This window comes from Bubalus bubalis, chromosome 9, assembly GCF_019923935.1.
Source record: "Bubalus bubalis isolate 160015118507 breed Murrah chromosome 9, NDDB_SH_1, whole genome shotgun sequence".
Taxonomy (NCBI): domain Eukaryota; kingdom Metazoa; phylum Chordata; class Mammalia; order Artiodactyla; family Bovidae; genus Bubalus; species Bubalus bubalis.
Window position 1 is genome coordinate 80,476,152 of NC_059165.1, and position 22,987 is coordinate 80,499,138.

Below are 22,987 nucleotides of genomic sequence, written 5' to 3' on the forward strand. Positions count from 1 at the left end.
CCATAATCTCAGGAGAAAGAGATGACTGGCCAGAAAGCAGACGCAGGCCATAAATTACATTCTGTGTGTGTTCTGAAAGCCCAAATAGGGAAGCGTAGGAGATTCTGGGTTTGAACACAATGATTGGGTAAAGGGGGCTTTCCTTTTACCTTCAAACTTGAAGAAAGGTCCTCCTGGGTTGGTGTAGGGATGGGGCAGGCTAAGGTGGGTACATGGGCATGAACAGAGAGGAGTGTGGGTCCCAGAGCAGAGGGGCCTAAGCCTGCTTTCCAGGGGAGCCTGGGAGGCCCCGGGGAGGGAAAGATCATATGGGTTGTGCTAGGCTGAATGCGTGCATGCGTGAATGCTCACTCGTGTCTGACTCTTTGTGACCCCATGGAGTGTAGACCGCCAGACTCCTCTGTCCATGGGATTTCCCAGGCAAAAATACTGAAGTGGGTTGCCATTTCCTTCTGAAGGGGATCTTCCCAACTCAGAAATTGAACCCCTGCTTCTGGCATTGGCAGGTGGGTTCTTTACCACTGAGCTGCCTGGGAAGCTCCCACTAGACTGAATAATGACCCCTAAATGTCCGCCTTCTAATCCGAGAATCTGTGAATGTGTTACTTTACATGGCAAAAAGGGACATTGCAGGTAAGATTAAGTTAAGGATCTTGAGATGGGGAAAAGGAGCCTGGTGCACCCAGGTGTGTGCGATGTAATGACAGGAGCCTTAGGCGAGGGAGGCACGTGAGCGCAATGGGTTGCGAAGATCCTCCAAGCCGGCTTTGAAAATGGAGGTAAAGGCCGCAAGCCGAGGAGTGCCTGAGGCCCCCAGAAGTCGGCAAAAGCAAGAAAACAGACTCTCGCTTGGAGCTTTCAGGAAGAACCAGACCCACGGACACGTTGATTTTGCTCATTTGGACTTCTGACCTCCAGAGCTGTAAGGTAATAGTTGCCCTTTGTTTTAAGCCAGGGAGCGTGTGGCCATTTGTTATAGCAGCCCTTGGGAACTAAAAGTGGGGCGTCTCCTGCAACCCGCATGGGGCGCCGGCTGCATCAGGACACCGACAGGAGGGCTTAAAGAGCCACATGCAGGGGCAGGGGGAGCCCAGCGGATTGTGTGGGCTGGGAACCGGGGACCCGGTGGGTTCCTAACCCCGTGCCCTGGCATGACAGCACCCCAGGATTTCCTGTCACAGTCCTAGGGAAGGCTGGAAGCTCTCTCCAAGTGACATTGAATTTCTGTCACCCAGCCTAAGTGACCGCTTAAAATATAAATAAAGGAAGTGATTATTCTTGAACACAGAGCTTTGGATCTGAAATTCTTCCTCTCCACATGATGTTTTATTTTAAGTTTAGGGGATGGGGCAACCACTGTGCACCACATACTTTATATATGCATGTTTAGTTCATTTTCACAGCCCAGTGAAGTAAGGACACCTCATTATCAGCTTAATTTGTTCCTGAAAATATGACAGAGGGTTTAGGGAATGGGAGAGACTATATTTCATTATTTTAAATAGTGAGTTAAAAAAAAAAAATGAGTTCCAGGCTTGTCCAAAAAATATAATCAGTTTGCTCCAAATAGCACTGAGCAATAACTCTACTGTCATTCATTCATTTTTAAAAAAATTATTGAACTATAGTTGATTTACAGTGTTTTAGGTATATAGCAAGGTGATTCAGTTGTACATGTGTATATTCTTTTTCAGATTCTTTTCCATTATAGTTTATTATACAATATTGAATATAGTTCCCTGTGCTATACAGGAGGTCTTTATTGGTTATCTATTTTATATGGAGTAGTGTATATCTGTTAATCCAAAATTCCTAATTTATCCCTCCCCACCTTTCCCCTTTGGTACCCATAAGTTTGTTTTCTGTCTGTGAATCTATTTCTGTTTTGTAACTAAGTTCATTTTTATCATTTTTTTTAGATTCCACATATAAATGATATCATGTGATGTTTGTCCTTCTCTGACTTGGTATGATAATCTCTAGGTCCAACCATGATGCTGCAAATGCATTACTTCATTCTTCTTTATGATTGAGTAATATTCTGTTGTATACATATTGCACACTTTCTTTGTCCATTTATATATCGATGGCTGTGTCCTGGCTACTGTGTCCTGGCTTCCGTATCCTGGCTACTGTGGCTAGTGCTGCTGTGAACACTGGGCTGCAACAGTCTTTTTGAAGTAGTTCAGTTGAGTTCAGTCCCTCAGTCATGTCCGACTCTTTGCGACCCTATGGACTGCAGCATGCCAGGTTTCCCTGTCCATCACCAACCCCTGGAGCTTTCTCAAACTCATGTCCATCTTTTCCACATATGCCCAGGAGTGGGATGGCAGGATCGTATGGTAACTCTGTTTTTAGTTTTCTAAAGAGCATCTTTACTGTTCTGCATAGTGGCTGCCCCACTCAACAGTGTGGGAGGGTGCTCTTTTCTCTACAGCCTCTCATTCACTCTTTCAACCGGTGCTTACTGTTTATGTGCATGTAACTATGGTTCTTTTCATGATCCCTGTATTAGTTTTCTCAGGTTACTCTAACAAAGTACCATAACTGGGTGGCTGGAAATAAAAGAAATTTCTTCTCTCATGGTTCAATTCTGTTGAGTTCAGTAGCTCAGTTGTGTCCAACTCTTTGTGACCCCATGGACTGCAGCCTTCCAGGCTTCCCTGTCCATCACCAACTCCCAGAACTTGCTCAAACTCATGTGCACTGAGTCACTGATGTCATCCAACCATCTTATCCTCTGTCACCCTCTTCTCCTGCCCTCAATCTTTCCCAGCATCAGGGTCTTTCCCAGTGAGGCTATTCTTCCCATCAGGTGGCCAAAGTATTGGAGTTTCAGCTTCAGCATGAGTCTTTCCAATGAATATTCAGGACTGACTTCCTTGAGGATTCACTGATTTGATCTCCCTGCAGTCCAAGGGACTATCAAGAGTCTTCTCCAACACCACAATTCTAAAGCATCAATTCTTCAGTGCTCAGCTTTCTTTATGGTCCAATTCTCACATCCATACATGACTACTGGAAAAACCATAGCCTTAACTAGATGGACCTTTGTTGGCAAAGTAATGTCTCTGTTTTTTATTATGCTGTCTAGGTTGGTCAAAGCTTTTCTTCCAAGGAGCAAATGTCCTTTAATTTCATGGCTGAGGTCACCATCTCCAGTGATTTTGGGGCCCCCAAAATTAAAGTCTCTGTTTCCACTGTTTCTCCATCTATTTTCTGTGAAGTGATGGGACCAGATGCCATGATATTAGTTTTTTTAATGTTGAGTTTTAAGCCAACTTTTTCACTCAACTCTTTCACTCATGGTTCAGGGGCCAGAAATCTGAAGCCAAAGTGTCAGCAGGGTCATGCTCCCTTCAGAGGTCTTCAGAATCCTTCCTTTTCTCTTCTAGCTCCTGGTGATTCCTGGTGTCTCATGACTTCTGACAGTGTAGCTCCAATCTCTACCTCCATCTTCCTGTGGCTGTCTTCCTGTGTGTCATTGTCTCCACACAGCCTGCTTACAGGGACATCGATCATAGGATTCAGGACCTAAACATCTATTTCTGCTTTATTAACTATGCCAAAGCCATTGACTGTGTGGATCACAATAAACTGTGGAAAATTCTGAAAGAGATGGGAATACCAAACTACCTGACCTGCCTCTTGAGAAACCTATATGCAGGTCAGGAAGCAACAGTTAGAACTAGACATGGAACAACAGACTGGTTCCAAATAGGAAAAGGAGTACATCAAGGCTGTATATTGTCACCCTGCTTATTTAACTTCTATGCAGAGTACATCATGAGAAATGCTGGGCTGGAAGAAGCACAAGCTGGAATCAAGATTGCCGGGAGAAATATCAATAACCTCAGATATGCAGATGACACCACCCTTAAGGCAGAAAGTGAAGAGGAACTAAAAAGCCTCTTGATGAGAGTGAAAGAGGAGAGTGAAAAAGTTGGCTTAAAGCTCAACATTCAGAAAACAAAGATCATGGCATCTGGTCCCACCACTTCATGGGAAATAGATGGGGAAACAGTGGAAGCAGTGTCAGACTTTATTTTGGGGGGCTCCAAAATCACTACAGATGGTGATTGCAGCCATGAAATTAAAAGACGCTTACTCCTTGGAAGGAAAGTTATGACCAACCTAGATAGCGTATTCAAAAGCAGAGACATTACTTTGCCAACAAAGGTCCGTCTAGTCAAGGCTATGGTTTTTCCTGTGGTCATGTATGGATGTGAGAGTTGGACTGTGAAGAAAGCTGAGTGCCGACGAATTGATGCTTTTGAACTGTGGTGTTGGAGAAGACTCTTGAGAGTCCCTTGGACTGCAAGGAGATCCAACCAGTCCATCCTAAAGGAGATCAGTCCTGGGTATTCATTGGAAGGACTGATACTGAAGCTGAAACTCCAATACTTTGGCCACCTCATGTGAAGAGTTGACTCATTGGAAAAGACTCTGATGCTGGGAGGGATTGGGGGCAGGGGGACAAAGGGACAACAGAGGATGAGATGGCTGGATGACATCACCGACTCAATGGACATGAGTTTGAGTGAACTCCGGGAGTTGGTGATGGACAGGGAGGCCTGGAGTGCTGTGATTCATGAAGTCTCAAAGAGTCAGACACGACTGAGTGACTGAACTGAACTGAACTTATCCAATGTGACCTTATCTTAAATACTTACATATGCAAAGAACTTGTTTACAAATAAGATCACATTGTGAGCTTTCAAGTGGACATGAATTTCAGGAGACACTATTCAACCCATTGCAACCCCCCACCCACTCCCACACCACCATCACTTCTATGCTCTTGCCAAGGCATGATCAAGAGTTAATTTTTTTTTTTACTTTTTCTTAAATGTGATATATTCCTGTTACATCTGTCTGTCACTTATATCATTGGCCACCTGCCTTGTACATCACTTCATTTTCTTGACTTGCCTCAGTGCCTCTGAAGGAATCTGCCAGATACCTTTGTACAGCATGCACATCGTCACTGGGCTGTGTACATCTTATGAGGAGGTACCCCCTCTTTCGTCTTGGCATTGCATGGATTTTACAGTGTGCTTGGTCAGAGATGGTGCTCATCTGCATGTTTGTTGGAGGAGGGAATGCTGTATGTGAGAGAGAGACAAATTGTATCTCCTCTGCTAATTGGATGTGCTAATCTACTTTAGAAGTTTCACTCTCCTTTCTGGCTGCTGCAAGGACTTACCCATTTGTTCCTGTTACCGCCTGGTAGCCTCTGCTCGTACCCCTGCTGATAGGTTAGCCTGATTCATCCCTCCACCTAGTAGCTATTGCTGCTCTGTGGATCCTGTAACAAAGAGCGTGTGAGCTGCTCATTAGTCATAATTGGAATCTTCTAGAGTCCAGGTGCACTTTCAGATGTACAGCACCTCATGAATGTGTAGAGAAGCTGCCTTGACACACACCAGGTGAGGTTACTGCTCAGATTCTGTGCAGGATCGGCATGGTGCCTTGTAAAATGGCCTGGTTTCTATAGAATGGAAATAGTCTAATGAAGTTCACACCCCGTGAAGAGTACAGATGTGCTCCATGAAAAGAAAGTATGGATAATTTATGAACCAAGTCTAGGACAAATTATGGATCATTAAAACCAGCTTGCCTCAATCTAAGCTTTCAAGACTCACAAGTTGAGAGTAATGAGTGTTGAACTTTCCAACTAGGCACACTTCAACCATTTCAAATTCTACTTTTTGGGGGGAATTATTCCTAGAAAACTCTCTCCTAACTTACCTTGTCATCTAGAGAAACCCTAATAATTATTTCTCTTTCTTATATCTCTCCTTTTGCCCACCATTACTTTTGGTGATAAAGGGATATCCTGAATATTACTTTGGATTGGCCACAAAGTTCATTCAGGTTTTTCCATAAAAACCTAAGTGAACTTTTTAGCCAACCCAATATAACACATATTGCATTTCAGTCCAGACAAAGAGATAAAGATAATGTGTTTCAGCCCATAGAAAATCAAATGAGTTATCTAACTTCCTTTCATTTTCCTCATGATAACAAATGGCAACATTGAAGGGGTGGGGATCACTTTTGGTCTTTCATGTCTCATCTCTCCTTGATCCTGCTACTTCATGAGGATTCAAACACCAAATGATGTTGTCTCCTGTCATTGCTACCATTTACCACTCCACCACATTTTGCTGCTGCTGCTAAGTCACATCAGTCATGTCCGGCTCTGTGCAACCCCATAGATGGCAGCCCACCAGGCTCCCCCGTCCCTGGGATTTTCCAGGCAAGAACACTGGAGTGGGTTGCCATTTCCTTCTCCACCACATTTTACATTATATTATATTGCTAAGCCTAAGCTAATTTCCCCAGCCCTGGCATTCTGTTCCTTCAGAGAAGTGAGAGGAATTCCCTGTGCTTTGTCCTCACTCTTTTCTTTCCTCATTAGACCTCCATCTACCCTGGCCTACCATATTCCCCCCCTACCCCAGTACCATAACATCCAGCTGTTCAGAGTCTCTCTCTTGAGTGTATATATTTGCTCAGCTTTGACTCAGAATTCTATCTGCGAATTTGGTGTGTTTAATAAATGAAACTCTCCCATTGTTCCAGGATCTGATGTAGCTTATATTATTTCCAAAGTATATTTTTCATGTGGAATTCATGAAAGCCATGGAGTTCAAAATTCATTTGATGACTAGTTCAGATTATTCGGGGTTTTGCTAAGACTGGCCAAGTTCCTGCTTCTTTCCTCTGTGTTGGTCAGATCACATCGTGTTTTATACTAAGATTTCTCTGCACCATTATTACACTCAATGGACTTCATTTAGAATGTCGTGGCATCACTCTGGTGTGAGATATGAGTGCCTTCTGCCAGTCCACAGACGTGTGCTGTCATTTCCTACTAAAAAGAAAATGGACCACATATTTCTTGCTGTGCTTACGAGGCCTTAATGGGAATTATTATACCAGAGGGAAGATTTGTAAGAGATAATGGTAATGTGATCATTTTATCGATCTTTCTATTTGAAGGAAGGAATCCCTTAATTTTACTTGCTCCATTGGAAGAACTGTTGATGAAGATAAAGTTCATTGAGTCCTGAGGGCTGTGTGAGGGCCACGTGGGGTCTCAGCTAGAGACCCTCTTCTTCAGGAAGGATATAGAAGTATAAACGGGTACAAATGGGGAAATAATTCAGTTTGTAGTTAACTTGTGCACGGCATTATAAAAGAGAGTGAGCTCTGTGTACTAGGGCAAAGACAGCACTCTCCTGATACAGGGGGCCAAGGTGAACTCAAACCCTCCTGGTCTTCCAGCTTCATCTTCTGCCCCTGCTGCGGTCTCTGAACACCTGCTGGCTTTGACCCTTCAGGTTTTGTCTCTGACATGCCTCCATGTGGTGGGACCTTGGGGATCATTCATTCATTCACTTGTACATGCATTTATGTGCACCCTTGTTCATTCATTCACTCACTAAAGCATTCACTCATTTGACAGTGACTCAGCAGTATTTGATGAGAGCCTCTGGGTGCCTTGTGGCATGGCAGGTACTGAACACTGTATACAGATAAAGGTTAGTCACAATCCCTGTCCTCCAGAAACTTACTGCTTTCTTTGAGAGAGAATCTAGCACATATTTTTGAGTTTAGTGCAATATGTTGTAGTTCAGAGTTTCAGCACCAAAAACATGACCCAGAGAGAAGGAGCTAGAGGAGATCAGGGAAGGTAAGTGTGAGCAGTGGGGGCTACCTGGATACAGAAGGACGTGAGCAGCACCCTAAAATAGGGGCCTTTGGCAAGTATGGAATAAAGAAAAGGAAAGTCAAAGCAGAAAATACAGGATAAGCTAAGGCAGAAGGTTATAAATGATAATGGTTTATAGGGGAGAGTGGAGAGACCATTCTGGTGAGAGGAAAAGGGCCATGTGTGGAGTTGTAGGAAGTGAAAGTCAAATTAGATCAGGACCAGACTGATGAAAGAATCTGAAAGAAACAGCACCTTTTGACTTTATTCAGTACAGGTTTGAGAACCACTGGCACTCTTGAATATAAATGTGATACTGTTGCAACAAACTTAAGACAGCTCAGGATTTCACCATTCCCCAGTAGTCAGTTGGTGTGTCTGGGAGTGCAGGGTGGGGATGAACCCTGAATAAGATGACCTCTTTGATAGGCAATGGGAGGGGGACAGGAAAATGAGCAAAGGAGTCAATGTCCAATTTTCCTAACCATATGTGAAATGTTGAAGAATTTTCTGATATATGTTTACATGGGTAAACGAATCAAACAGGGTTTGCCAATGAGAGAAAGCCTTGTGCGCAGCGCTTCATTTAGAAAGGACTATGTACTGGCTCAGGTATCTAAACTGTAGGAAGGGCTAAGGATACAGCTCAGGGCACAGACGGATTTTATTTATAACTCTAGTCATTTTACATAAAGTTGAAGACAGTTATTTTTATTAATTTTTTGATTAGCATCCAAATAATTCACATATTTAACCAAGTATATTTCTCTTAAACACTTTGCACCAGTTAAATTTGGAATTTGTCCAAATTCCCAGACAATTTTTTCCCACACTTTGAACTTTTTGTTTTGTATCAGGGTGTAGCCAGTTAACAGTGTTGTGATAGTTTCAGGTGAGCAGCAAAGAAACTCAGCCATGCATATACGTGTATCCATTCTCCCCCAAACACCCCTCCCATCCAGGCTGGCACACACCATTGCACAGAGTTCCATATGCTCTACAGTAAGTCCTTGTTGGTTATCCATTTTAAATACAGCACTGTGTACACAACCATCCCAAACTCCCTAACTATCCCTTCTCCCCAGCACCCACAAGTTTGTTTTCTAAGTCTGTGAGTCTCTTTCTGTTTTGTAAGTAAGTTCATTTGTATCATTTCTTTTTAGATTCCACATATAAAGGATGTCATACAATATTTTTTCCTTCTCTAACTTCCTCCACTCAGTATGACACTCTCTAGGTCCATCCTTGTTGCTGCAAATGACATTATTTCATTCTTTTAATGGCTGAGTAATATTTCATTGTATATATACACTACCTTTTCTTTATCCATTCCTTTGTTGATAGACATTTAGGTTGCTTCTGCTTCTTGGCTCTTGTAAATAGTGCTGCAATGAACACTGGGGTGCATGTATCCTTTTGGATCATGTTTTTCTCTGGATATATGCCCAGGAGTGAGATTGCACGGTCATATAATAGCTCTACCCCATTTGGTAGCTCTATTTTTAGTTTTTTAAGGAGCCTCCATACTGTTCTCCATAGTGGTTATACCAATTTACATTCCCACCAACAGTATAGGAGGGTAATCTTCTCTCCACACCCTCTCCGGCAGTTATTGTTCCCACAATTTTAAATGAGAAGAACAAACCTACTATATAAAGATATAATGATGCTATAACGAACACTTATATCACACTCACTATGTGCCAGGCCCTATTGTAAGCACAGCACAGTACTTACAGTTGGTTTCCCAGGTGGCACAGTGGTAAAATATTCGCCTGCCAATACAGGCGACATAGGAAATGTGGGTTCAATCCCTGGGTTGGGAAGATACCCTGGAGTAGGAAATGGCAACGTGCTCCAGTATTCTTGCCTGGAGAATCCCAAGGACAGAGGCAGGCTACAGTCCATGGGATCACAAAGAGTCATGTACAACTGAGCACACATATTTTATATACATATAATTCATATACTCCTCAAAACAACTTTATCAGATAAATTTTTATCAACCCAATTTTTGAAATGAAAAATTGACCCCTTTGGATTTATGCATTTAATAAGTTGTATAGATTAGATTTCAACCTAGTCATCCAGACTCCAGAGTTCATGCTCTTAACCATTATACTTCTACTACCTCTCAATATAAAAACTATTAGAAAGGTATATTCTAAAACTAGCATCATGCTTAAGAGGGAATCACTGTTACTATTATTATTTAATAATATTTTGGTGACACTAAACAATGCAACTACATATGAGAAAGAAATCATAAATATGAAACATTGCAAAGCAGGAGATAAAATAATTATTTGTAGATACTATGATTTTACACCTGGAAAACAATGAGAAAATCAGCAGAAAAACTGCTGCAAATAATAAGGGAATTCAGACCATCAACTTGTTATAAAATGAAATTAGATATTTAGTCACTGTCATATGTAAAAACTATATAGATGGAAGATATAATTGAAGAAAAGCCCCATTTGCAATAGTAAGAAAGCTAAAACTCTTTAAGATAAACCAAACAAAATTTATGCAAGATGCACATAAAGAAAACTTTAAAACACAAAGACACAGGAAAAGACATGAGGAAATAGAAAGGCATGCCATATTCTTGGGTAGGTTGTCTATAAATACCATAAAGGTGTTTATTCAGTTATCTTAATTTAAAGATTAACTTGAACTTAGTAAAATTCCAAAAGCTAATTTTATAGTTCATATAGAAAACATAAAAGCAAATATAAGATTGGCTTAACATCCAAAAAACCAATGTAACACATCAATAGAAAAAAGGCCAAAATCACATGATCATCTCAGTGGATCCAAAAAAAATCATTTATGGTAAACAAACAAACAAAAAACTCTGAAAGGGGCTTCTCTGGTGATCAGTGGTTCAGAGTCCACCTTGCAGTACAGGGGACACTGGTTTGATCCTTGGTCTGGGGAAACCCCACATGCCACAGAGCAACCAAGCTCGTGCACTGCAACAACTGAGCCCGTGTGCCACGACTGAGCCTATGTGCCACGACTGAGCCCATGTGCCACGACTACTGCAGCCTGTACACCTCGAGCCTGCTCCATAACAAGAGGAGCACTGCAATGAGAAGCTCACACACCACAACAAAGAGTAGCCCCTGCTCGCTGTAACTAGAAAAAAGCCCACACGTAGCAACAAAGACCCAGTGGCAGCCATAAAAAGTTAAATAAATAAAATTATGTATCTTTAAAAGATTTTTTAAAAAGCCCTGAAAAACTTGGAAAGGGAAGGAAGTTGATCAAACAGAGGCCATCTATGAAAAATTCCAGCTAACCTAGTGAAAGACTGATTGCTTTCCCCCCATGATCAGAAAAAAAGACAAGGATGGTCACTCTCACTCTTCCTATTCAATGTTGTCCGGGAGGTTCTAGCCAAGGCAACCAGGCAAGAGAAAGAAAGAAAAGGCATCCAGATAGGAAAGTCAAAAGTAAAACTGTCTCTATTAGCAAATGACATAATCTTGTATAGAGAATCCTAAGGAATCAGAATAACTGTTAGAATAATAAATTTTTTTAAGCTATTAGAATTAACTAAGTTCAGCAGCAAGGTGGCAAGGTACCAGATCAACATAAAAAATCAATTGTATTTCTATACATAGCAATGAATAATGCAAAAGTGTAATTAAGAAAACAATTCCACTTGTAAATGCATTAAAAAGAATAAAATACTTAGAAATAAATTTAACAGAAGAAGTGTAAGACTTATAAATGAAAACTATAAGAAACTGTTGAATGAAATTAAAGACAAATAAATGGAAAAAAGATCTCATGTTTCTATATCGGATGACCTAATATTACTAAATTACAGTACTCCCCAAACTGATCCACAGATTCAACAATCCCTACCAAAACTTCCCAGGTAGTTCAGATGGTAAAGAATCTGCCTGCAATGTCGGAGACCCTAACTTGATTCCTAGGTCAGGAAGTTCCCCTGGAGAAGGGATAGGCTCCCCACTCCAGTATTCTTGGCCCTCCTTGGTGGCTCAGACGGTTAAGAATTCACCTGCAATGTGGGAGACCTGGGTTTGATGCCTGGGTTGGGAAGATCCCCTGGAGGAGGGCATGGAAACCCATTCCAATGTTCTTGCCTGGAGACTCCCCATGGACAGAGGAGCCTGGCGGGTTACAGTCCATGGGGTTGCAAAGAGTCAGACATGACTGAGTGACTTAAGCACACACACACCAAAACTTCAGGTGGCTTTTTTGCAGGATTTGGCAGGCTGATCTTCAAACTCATATGGAAATTCAAGAGGCCCAGAATAGCAAAGAAAAAAAAAATCTCAAAAAAGAATAGTGAAGTTTGAAGATTCATACTTACTTACTGCAAAACTTAAAACATAGCTGCAATAATTAAGACGGTAGCCCAGACGGTAAAGCATCTGTGTACAATGTGGGAGACCCAAGTTCGATCCTTGGGTTGGGAAGATCCCCTAGAGAAGGAAATTGCAACCCACTCCAGTACTCATGCCTGGAAAGTTCCATGGACCAAGGAGCCTGGTGGGCTACAGTCCATAGGGTCGCAAAGAGTCGGACATGACTGAGTGACTTCACTCACTTCACTAATACTAGCATAAAGATAGATATATAAATCTGTGGAATAAAATTGAGAGTTCAGAAATAAACATTTATGGTCAGCTGATTGTCCACAAGGATGCCAAGACTGTTCAATAGTGAAAGAATAATCTTGGACATATGGTGCTCAGAAATTGGATTTCTACATGCAAAAGAATGAAGTTGGACCCCTATCTCACATCAAACACAAGACAACTCAAGATAAATCAGAGACTTAAATGTAAGTTAACTAGATAACTTAGAAGAAAAAAATGAGTAAATCTTTATGACTTTGATCACAAAATGACACTAAAAGCCCAATGACAAAAGAGACAATTGATAAATTGGTCAAAGTTAAAAACTTTTGTGCTTCACGCCGATCAGCAGTAGCTCTCTTTTGAGTCCCCCATTCTGCAAACTCTAGCCACCTTGGACTCCCCGGAATCTTGACTCTGTCTCCTCTACTCAGAGGGTCTGCTGGTCTCCCCTGGTTTCTTCCTCCCTGTGCTGTGTTCTGGAAACTATCTCAAGGCAGTAGGCTGGGAGAGTTAAACAGCTTGTCTCATTTGTGTTTGACCTCTCAGGATCACTGTCCTTCATGGCCTGATGTTACTGTTTTGGCAATGATTGTCATATATTTTGTTCAGTTTCTCAGTTCTTTTGGACAGGAGGGTTAATGCAGTCCCTGTTTTCCCATCTTGGCTGGAAATTGAAGTTCAATATAATTTTTAGGGAAAAAAATAGAATATATGCATGATCTCAGGATAGGGAAAGATGTCTTAAACATTAAACATTGCTCACACAAAATTAACATTTTATATTTAATATTAAGACCCCATAAAGAGAGTGAATACGTAAGTCACAGAAGGGAGGATGATATCTGTAGTGCATATAATTGACAACTCATAAATAGACTATATGAGAAGAAAAAAATCCCCTGCAGATTAAGATCTAAAAAATATAACTCAAGATAAAGACATGCAAAAACCATCTGTAGGCACCACACAAAAGAGAAATAGCCAATGACCACAGTGGCTGTTAATACAGTGATGGTAACTCATTAGAAATCTGGGAAATGCAAATTAATATCAAAATGTCATGGGATTCTCCAGGCAAGAATACTGGAACAGATTGCTGCGTCCTCCTCCAGGGGATCTTCCTGACCCAGGGATCAAACCAGTGTCTCTTATGTCTCCTACGTTGGCAGACAGGTTCTTTACCATTAGTGCCACCTGGGAAGCCCCCCAAACTGCCACCAGTTGGACAAACATTTTAAAATCTAACAACTCCAAGTGTTAACAAGACGTGGTATACAAAGCACCCCTTTCCATTTCTTGTGGGAATACAAATTAATGTAACTATTTTGGAAAACAGTTTGGTACTTTCTAGTAAAGTTTAAAATATATAAACCTTATCAATCTACCAAATTCACCCATGGGTCTACACCATACAGAACCTCACACATACATGTAACAGCATACAGGTCCAAGAATGTTCATAGGGGCATTTTTCATAATAACCAAATAATGAAAACAACAATAAGGGTATATTCTTACAATATGCAGCATTAAAAATGAATGAGCTGTGTCACACAACAATATGGATAAACTTTACAAATATAATTTTGAGCAAAAAGAGCAAGATTCTAAAGAAAGGAACAGTATGATTCTATTCATCAAGTTCCAAAACATGTGAAATGAAGTATATTATTTAGATATGCACTCTTCGGTAGTAAAACTATAAAGAAAAAAGCTAAATGTTTTCCCTTAAAAAGTAACTCATATCCTCCAATTAAAATAAATTAAAAAAAATAAAAAATAACTCATATCAAAGTGAATATTACATGAAGTAATACGTGAAAAACAATCCACGATTTGTCACAGTCTATGCTCAGTAAATTTTAGTTGAAAGTATTTATCTTTATCTTGAAACTCCGTCCTTTTTCTAGCAACAGAAAAAGGCTGTGAATCTGAGTGTGTTGAGTTAACCAGTTGTGAATCTGGTTGTGAATCTGAGTGTGTTAAGTTAACCAGTTAATTCTGAGTGTCCTAATGATCAAGAAAGTAACCAGCTACTTAGCCTACTTCTTACTGACTTTGAATGGCATATTTTTCTCCTGAGGCATTTCTTTTTGTGTGAAATATATATATTTTCAATCATAGTTATTGACTTCATATCTAGCTTTTTCTTACAGTCTTAGACAGAGAATATAAGAGAATAGCTTCAGCCAAAGAAGTAAATGTGCATTTAAGGGTTCAGCCCAAACATCAGCATAATTATCTTGAAAGTGACTGGAATCAAGATGTAAGAGAAAGGATGAGGTCTGCCGTCCTTAGAGCCAAGTGTCTCAACACTATGGAAGTGGGAAGGCAAACAAGACAAGCAATTGAACAATTAACCATTTCTGTCTGCATGCTGTGTGTCAATTGCTGAGCCATACATCTTAACTGGAGTTACCTCCACGAAACCAAAATGTAGTGGAAATAAATCTTAAACAATTTTTAAAAGGCATTGTACATAATAAGATAAAACATACAGAGAGTGCTTGCTGCTGCTGCTGCTGCTAAGTCGCTTCAGTCGTGTCTGACTCTGTGCGATCCCACAGACAGCAGCCCACCAGGCTCCCCTGTTCCTGGGATTCTCCAGGCAAGAACAGTGGAGTGGGCTGCCATTTCCTTCTCCAATGCATGAGTGTGAAAAGCGAAAGTGAAGTTGCTCAGTCGTGTCCCACTCTTCACGACCCCATGGACTGCAGCCTACCAGGCTCCTCTGTCCATGGGATTTTCTAGGCAAAAGTACTGGAGTGGGGTGCCATTGCCTTTTCCGAGAGAGTGCCTTCTATGCTCTAAATATATTTTTTTTCCAGGACTAACACATCGAATGCTCATAACAACACCAGGGATTTACAGATGAGGTCTATGGGGAGCAGGGAGTAGAGGGGCCTGTGCTACCCACTTTCACAAGTATGTATCCAGAAATGAGAAGACAGATGGAACCAACAATCAGATCACAAATAAAATAGCATCTACGAAAATGAAATGAAACATTGCTAAATGTGCATGTGTTATCTGAGCCATTTTTACCAAGAAAAAAAAATCATTTTGAAAATGCTTGCCCTTGTCTTACAAAGCATTTTGGGGGTTAGCCTTGTAAAGCGACCCAGGGAAATCTGTAAGGCATGTGACCAGTAGAGAATCTTGAAGGTGACAGAAGAGTAGTGATGGATGTATGGAAGAAGTTTTCTGGAATGCTTGGCCGCCTCTGCTGGCTCCAAGACAAACATTTATTTTGAGGAAACAAATTGTGAGAAATGCTGCTGTTTGAAGACATTGGCTTATGGAGCACACATTTAACTTTGAAATCTATACTTAAACTATTAGGTTGCTGCCAAATAAAATACTTGTCTACCTAAACATATGTTTCAGTTGAAAATGCTTGTCAGTGTAGACAGACAAGAAGGAAATGCCCAGAACATGGTCAAACTTAGCAATATTTTAAAAAGCCAAATTGTTAAGCACTGAATTCTTAGAATATTAATTTTCCAAACAATGTTTCAGTGTCACTTGTCAATTACTGTGTTATAAAAATGAACTAAGAATGCATAGCCTTTTAAAAAGTTCTATTTAAGAACCCAGCAGTCTTGTCAATGAAAAAAATGATTTTTTTTCCTTTGAGAGTCAAGAATCTTGTCATTTTTCTGTAATTCCTTTTTTTTTCTTTAAAAGAGGAATTAAACATAGTCTGTCAGAATCCTCAGAAAGCATATCTGCTTGTTCTAAAATATTTTCCTGTATTATTTTTACTTCAGAGGGATCTAGATCACTCTCTCATATATATATATATATATATATATATATATATATGATAAATGTATATTATACATTTTTTTTTGCATAATTCTTTATAGTTTAAAAAGAGCAGTTCAAAACTTCTGGACTCAGTGGGAGAAAGTAAGGGTGAGATGATTTGAGAGAATAGCTTTGGAACATTACCATATGTAAAACAGATGATCAGTGCAAGATTGATGGATGCATGGAGCAAGGTACCCAAAGCCAGTGCTCTGGGACAACCCAGAGGGATAGGGTGGGGAGGGAGGTGGAAAGGGGGTTCAGGATGTGGGCGGACACATGTATACCTGTGACTGATTCATGTTGATATATGGCAAAAATAAATCACAATATTGTAATTATCCTCCAATTAAATTAATTAATTAAAAAATAAAAAGAGTAGTTCAGAACATCATAGCTTATACCATACAGAAAATGGCATGTTGAACTTGCCAAATCTTTGTCCAGTGCACTGTCCTCTGTGCTGATGGCTTCATCTTGGAACCTTCAACTGGTTTTCAATTATCTTAATTGTGAGTTGATTTCAGACTTGAACTTGAGCATATTGGGTCAGGATGCTCTCATAAAAACATCTTTCTGACTCTATGGAATATGACTGCAGAGCCCCCCAAGGAGATGGTGTTCTGGCCCTTGGAGAGGAAGCAGTCAGCCAGACAATCGTTATTGTCATGAATGGAGAAAAAAATCACCAGGGCTCCCAGTTTATTTGTACAGACAGTTCATTTGCTCAGGCAGCTCCCCTGATCTAGGATCCCTTTCCTCAGTTCCTCTTTCCCTGCCTGAATGCAGGGGAAATTTTTATGGCTCATCTCATTTGTGAAACTTGGCTTGATCTTCTCCTCACCTAAAGTGGTGGCTTCCTCTTCTGATCTGTTATGCCACGCACTGGTTCCAGGTCCTAGGAACTAGAGAGGGAAAGCTGAGTTCTTGAAAGATTTCCCCAGTATAAGATTCTTAAAGACACCGGCACTGCAATTTACACTCTTGGTTTTCCCCACAGCAACTTCCAGGCTTCTCTGGTAAAGAATCTTCCTGCAATGCAAGAGATGTGGGTTCGATCTCTGGGTCAGGAAGATCCCCTGGAGGAGGGCAGAGCAACCCCCTCCAGTATTCTTGCCCTGGACAGAGGAGCCTGGTGGGCTATACAGTCCATGGGGTCACAAAAAGTCAGACGCAACTGAAGTGACTTAGCACACATGCACACACAGCAACTTCCATAGTGTCTTTATTTTAAAGAGAAGTTTTCTGGTTCCAAAAAGGAAGCTGAGAATAGGTTGTTGTTGTTATTATTTTAACTGAGAGGCTCTTACACAGTGAACAGAAACTCACCAAAAATAATACAATAATAATAAGCCTTCGTGTCATCATCTGACCCACTAACTCAGAGGAGGGCAAGGGTGGGCACTAGTCTACACAGGAGAGGGTAGGCTGAGGGAGCAGACAAGCTTCCAGGGTTCCCATAGGCATTCATAAGAGCCTCTGTGGGACTATGCGTCCTGTTTCCTCAGGCTGGCTGGTGGGGCAGAAGGCCTCAGGGCCCCTTCACTTCTGAGGCTACCTGTAGGCCATCCTGGCTCCTAGAGACTGTTGTTGAGCACTCAGGGAATTCACCACGCACTAGGACCCACCAACCCTCAGAATGTGAATCAACCATAGCATATGTTCCTAATTTCAAACAGATGCACAGCAATATGCTTGCCTCATCCTGATTATAATTTAAAGCCTACAGGCTTCAACTGAGGTGACAAACTGGTCACAAAGGAAGATTGTATTAGAACCAGGTAGCATTTGCTGGAAGAATTTCGTAGGAGATTGTCCTAAACATCCCTAGTTGCTAGTACACAGTAGGTCCTCATTAGATATTATTTGTAGCTGTTACTTTGTAAGTAGGTAACTTCCATCGGGCTTGTCTCTTCTTAGAGATTCTTTGAAAAATGGAAGAATAAAGTATGAGGGGACAAGTGGCTGCAAAGGAGATAATGAAGGGAAAATATGAGTTTCTGAAGGGCCAGTTCCCCTTGTCTAATTCTTACTCTTTTCCTTTACTTACAAGAATTATTTTGTAAAAAGAGCAGCTGTTTTTCACACATTGGGTATTCATTAAATCTTTATGGGACTAAACTGTATTTTAAACTGCATGAGGCCTTTGCAAATAATAGCTGATTTCCCTGCAAATGGAAAGGATATATTTAGAGACTTTCCTGGGAGAATGAATCGGCCCCTGGGGATTTGTAACGGACTGTCGAGCCTTCCACCTTGAGGTCAGTAGGTCAAATCCAAATCAGGTCTGGGGTGGCTGACAAGCATTGTTTGAGTGACAGCTGTCGGGTGACCAGGATGAGAAGAGCTGGAGGGTTGGGCTGCATTCAAGTGAAGTGAACAGGTGCTGTCTGTGATCTTGGCAGAGGACGGAGGATGGGAGAGTGGTTGGAAGATAGACTGAGCTCCGTGCCTCAGCCCCAAAGGCCATCTTCAACCTGGCCAAGTGAGGAGCATGCCTTCCCAGGATGGTTGCAACAGGAGGAAAGCCGAGGAGATGACATGTACAAAACTGCCAAGGCCTCAGAAAAACAGAGGCATTCATGCAGCTTTGTGGGAAGAGCTGACTTGTCCAGGCTAAGCTCTAAGGCATCTTCTTCTCCTGTATCTTCCTCCTCACACTTCTGCTTTCTGGCACTGTTTTCTAAAACTGAGTAAGGACAAACAAGTGAAGGTGCAAAGGGATCAATTGGAAGAGGGCAGTGATTCAAGTAAATGGTGTGAGTTTCTCAAATACATTCTTCACCCCACACGCCTTAGATTCATGGCATCCAGGGGGTGGGGCTAGAAAATGGGTAGTTGAGAGGGAGGGCAGAATTGGAGAGTTGCTTACGAAAGAGCTTAGAGTAGAGAGCTACATTAGTGCCATCCTTTTTTTTGACCATGGAAGAAACTGCAGCTCAGGGCAGTTTGGAATAGGTCACTGTGTAACGTTTAAGTCACCAGCAGCGAAGGTGACTTCAGCTGATATTAATAGTGAACAGATGTATTTGAAAGGATACTGAGTAGCTCATAGCATCTTGTGGGAACCAGGTGGGAAGAGGTAGGAGCAAGGGGGACCAAGTGTGGCCAGAGGTTGATGAGGCAGGAGCCTTCTCCAATATCTTGGGTGCTCTTTGGGGAAGCCCTTTTCACAGTGTTCACCACTGAGCCACAGGTTAGGGCAGGGAATGTCCCCACTCCAGGCACAAAACTGGCATCCTCTTGTTTAACTCTCCACCCAAATTTCATCTATGAGAGAAGCCTTCTCTGACCACTAGATTTAAAATAGTGACACTCTCCACCTACTGCTCTCCTCTTGCCTCTCATCCTTTCTGTCCTGCTCTCCATAACACTTCTTCCCATCTGACAATTACTTATTTATTATTTATTCCATCTCTACCCCCTACAAAGTCATCTTCATGGGGATCTGGACTTTTTTGGGTTCATCTTGCTTTAAGGCCCCCACAGCCCCTTTCTGAGGAGATGGAATGCCCACCAGAAGCTGCTTGTTCCCTTAGGAGTGGGGAGCCTCCTTGGGATCCTAGGTCTGGGTACCTTGCAAAGCTCCTCTTTGGGAACATCATAAGGGTTGGGGGGGGGGTGGGAGGTGGGTAGTCTCCTTTCAGAGTTTCCCCTCTTTTGCCTGCACTCCCAAGTCCTCAGTTAGGTGGCTCTCCCCTTCCTAAAGAATGGAGGGATGGCGTTTTCAGAACGAATGTGAATGAACAGATGTAAAAGTAGGGAAAAGCACTGCTAGAGGCAGAGTCCCTGTGCAGTTTGGATGCCACGTTTTCAGCCAGGTGTTTAACAGCAGGGTAGAGGCATCTGTCCACTAATCTGGCTAAATATACAAAGATCCTTCCTGGGTCCAGCCTCCTTTTTCCTTTTTCTCCTCCCCTTTTTTCACCTGCAGTCCCTCCCACCCCCATCCATTTCCCAGGAAAATAAATCTCTGGGAGGAGGCCAGGAGAGTGGATCTCAGAGAACCTTTCTGAATAAATGTCTGTATTAATGAATTATTAACTCAGTCACCCATGACCTTAAACCTGGAAGAGGGAGCATGGAGGGCAGAGAGGAGAGCTGCTGAATTCTTTATTGGAGTCCTGTCAAAGGCAACCGACCATTTGTTCCCCTCCTCCATTAGGAAAAAAAAAAAAATTTATATAAAAGGCAAACTTTAAAACTGTATGTCAAACCAAATCAGATAGGGAGTCCCCGGGAAAGAATTCTCTTTTTGCTTTTCTGCCCCTTCTTGCCTCTCCCTCTCTGCCCTGTCCCCATCCCCACCCACCAGTTCCCCCTCCAAGCTTAAGGGTCCAATGGCTTCCCAAGGATAATTTTCTGGGGGAAAAAAAATGCTCGAGAAAATGATGAATTTGGGTAGTTAATTTATCGATCCTGGCTCCTCTTCCCACTTGTTTTATTTTAGAGGTCATTAATCAATGAAGAAAAACACCACCGTGTCCCCCGTTTGCATTTAATACACTCACGCTCCTTATTTATTCCTCTGGAACAAATTCCCAGCAAATATTCACCCATCGATTTGGGAGCGATGGATTTTTATAAAGGTTTGATCGCTTCCTAAGTGATTGAAGTGATTTGTTTCATTGGTCTTCTAAATAATGAAGACCAGGGGTGCGGATTTGAGGGAGTGCAGGCCGGAGGGCTCACTTTTTTAAAACTTCCGAGACATGACAGGGTGGTCTGAGACAAAGAAGTCCGCGGAAAACGGCCCGGAGAGCCTGCTGTCCCCGGGTAGCAGCAAGTAGGCAGCGACGGTGCGCCCCGGGGTGGGACTGCGCTGACCCTCTGCCCCAGCTAAGCCCCTGCCGACCTCGCGCAGATCACGGTGGGAGCTAGGGCCCCGCCCCGCCTCGCGGGCCTGCTGGGGAGGCTCGGATCCCTGCGACCTTTCCCTCGAGAGCTTTTCGTGCGCTCCTGGACTTCCCAACCTTCTGAGCGCCCCCTTTAACGTTAACCCACTCCTTTAGCTAACCCTTGGTTCCCTAAGACCTTTGGGCCCTGGGTCTCGTTGTCTCAAGACCCGAGCACGCTGGGGCCGCTGGGGGTGGAGAGTGGTACTCAAATCTGGCAGGTCAGGAATACCGCAGGGGAGCAGAGAAGGAGAAATGGGCTCGGCTAGTTTCTACTTCTCCCCGTGCCCCCCACCCGCGCGCAGCAAGAGGAGCCAAATCTCCCCCCATGGTGTCCCAGTACACATCTGGCGTCAGTCCTTCAAGACTAGTGTGGTCAGGAAGATGCACTTTGTGTCTCACTGACTCGGGTTTGAATCTGCCTCCATCACTCATTAATGTGACCCCAGGCAATCTACCTTACTAAGCCTCAGTGTCCTCATCTGTAATATGGGGTGAATGATAAAGCTTTCTCCGCGTGGTTGCAGGGCGGATTTGAAGCTTCTTCCCGCGCCTGGCCTGTCGAAAGCTCTCACAGACGGTCAGCTAGTCTTATTAGGAAGGGAACTCTCGGGCTTCCCAGAGTGTGGGCGGCAAGAGGCCTTGGGCGTAGTTGCCAGTTCCCAAATCCTGAGATTTTGAGGTGTGTTTGGAGGGCAGTTTTAGGAGGAGTTCTTCGGGACGGCTAGTTCTGGGGACCGAGCACTTGTTAAGTAGCGGGTTTGCTCAGAAACAAGGAGGCGGCAGGACCGCTGCTGCAGTGTCCGGGCGCGGAGCCTCGGCGCTGTCTTTGTTCCAGAGAACAGAGGAAAAGAATATGAGAAAGACAGTATGACTCTTCTCCCGTGGCCCAACGGAGGCTGCTCTTCGGCAGTCCGCGGGCAGATGAATTAAAGGGGCCTGGCCCTTCCCCCTCTCCTCCCGATGGAGTCGTTCAAAGTCGGTGGAGATTGCGTGACTCGCCTCGGGGGTCCACAGCACCGTGGGTTTTCCCTAGCGGTGTTTGCCTTAAACTTGGGTACTATCAATCTATTCAGGGATGACTGATGACCTTGTCACGGCGACGCCAGTCAAAATATTTTCGGTCCAACTCCGTTCCAACCAGCACCGAGGCATCCTGCGTGAGACCGGACAGAGTCTAAACAGCGCGTTTCCCAGGCTCAGAAGAAATGAGTGGTGGGAAGACAAAAAGAATCAAGCGGAAATCAGGAAAGAATGGCTATTAATTGTTCAGAGTGGCAGGTGCTAAATAAATTGGTTTGTTTTTGCGGGGTGGGGGAGATGAATGTTATTTCTTTGTGAGGTATGGACAGAACTCCGGTGATGGGAAAGCGCCCGAGCCGGTCCGGTGCCCTCTGCCTACCTGACTTCTGTGAATGCCTTAAAGAGCTGGGGGTGGCGGGTGTCTAATCCTTGGATGTGAAACCATGCCTGGAAGGGCTGCCACGGTCTGAGGCGCGGGGAGGAGGTAAGATGGGGGTGGGGTTGCGCTCCCACCCCGTACCTCGAACACCAGGTTTTGGGGGGCGAGGGACCCCTCCGGGGCAGCCCCGGGCAGCCAAAGGCAAATAAGCCTCGCCTGTGTCCAAAGCACTTGTACCACCAGACGTAGCTCGGGATACTTGCCTTGCATGCCAAAAGGGAGAAGGAGCCAGCCTCCCAGGAAGAGCACTCGAGAGCGGGTGGGCTGAGGGCTGGGCGCTGTGAGACTCCACTGCAGCCTCCTTTCAGCCCCGCGGCCAGGCCTGAGTCCCGCCAGGACCGGTGCCCTTTAGAGACCCTCTCGGTCTCACGCCTTCCACCTCTCAAAGACAGCCTTCTCGATTGCCGACTGAATTTCATTCCAGCTTGCAACCCACCCCACCCCGGACTCCCCATTCACGCCCACCTCCACCAAGATT

General features: G+C 43.2%; 2 long non-coding RNA genes across 2 annotated transcripts; both read left to right on the forward strand.

Annotated features, from left to right (window-relative positions):
* Positions 1-419: 419 nt before the first annotated feature.
* Positions 420-22,287, forward strand: LOC123335107. Its single transcript, XR_006553444.2, has 2 exons — positions 420-927; positions 22,124-22,287. It is a non-coding gene; the product is annotated as an uncharacterized LOC123335107 (long non-coding RNA).
* On the forward strand, positions 18,253-20,497 carry LOC123335108. Its single transcript, XR_006553445.2, has 2 exons — positions 18,253-18,413; positions 18,558-20,497. It is a non-coding gene; the product is annotated as an uncharacterized LOC123335108 (long non-coding RNA).
* Positions 22,288-22,987: the final 700 nt, after the last annotated feature.